This window comes from Penaeus monodon, chromosome 27 (assembly GCF_015228065.2).
Source record: "Penaeus monodon isolate SGIC_2016 chromosome 27, NSTDA_Pmon_1, whole genome shotgun sequence".
Classification (NCBI taxonomy): Eukaryota; Metazoa; Arthropoda; class Malacostraca; order Decapoda; family Penaeidae; genus Penaeus; species Penaeus monodon.
In genome coordinates this window covers 13,774,274-13,775,223 of record NC_051412.1, presented here as the reverse complement: position 1 = coordinate 13,775,223, position 950 = coordinate 13,774,274, and positions in this window count along the sequence as shown.

The following is a 950-nucleotide window of genomic DNA, read 5'->3' as shown; positions in this document are numbered from 1 at the left end:
ACTCTTCGTGGCTTCTTTGATATATTATAATAAAATAAATCAAATGTTCTTTGTCAACATCATCCTGTAGTGGATACATTTATCATTTTTTAAAGAAAACATAAAAGCACATGGCACGATGCGTTCTATCTAATCACGCTAATTTATATTTGCCTAAGGTATAACACTCCCTCCCCCTTTTCACTTCTCTACCCTCACTCCTGCCCCTCACCATCTCCTCCTCACTCCAATCTGTCCCTCACAACACGCCCATCCACCGTGGGCGTAGAAGAGCGGGCGAGCTACAACGCCCTCATCCCCCGCCCTTCTCTAGCCCCCCTCCAAACACGCCCTTCCCCCTTGGGCGTATAAGGGCGAGCGCGGGCGTGGAGCGCTGACCACCACAAACAGGAACTTTAATCCCATGGTCCAGAGGGTCTGAAAGCCTTTGGTAATAAATGCCCGGCGCCCGCAACTGTCCTCGGAACGCTGGATGGGTGGGGATGGGCAGGAGGAGGGGGAGGGGTGAAAGGGAGGGTGGAAGGGGGTCGTGGGCAGAGGTGGGGTAGGGGCATGAGGGGAAGGAGGAGGTGGAGTAGGGGAGCAGTGGTAGAGGCATGAGAGGAGGTGGGAGGGCGATGAGAATGAAGGGGAGGTGGGGGTGGGTAAGGGAGCATTGGTAGGGGTATTAGAGGGGTGAGATCGGTAGGGAGAGGTAGGGAGGGGTATAAGGAAGGGGAGAAGGGGAGTGGGAGATAGAGGAGTGGTAGGAGTAGAGTGGGGGGGGGGCGTCACAGAGGAGTGGTAGGGATAAGAGAGAGAATGGGAGGGGTAGGGTATGCGGGAGGGATGGAGGAGGTTTATGACATCACCGTCACCAAGCTTGATAGCCAATTTGATATGATGTCCTGGTGATATGACCGCGTCCGGAGCGGCCTATCATGAATGTAGGGGCTCTATGTTTTAGGGTC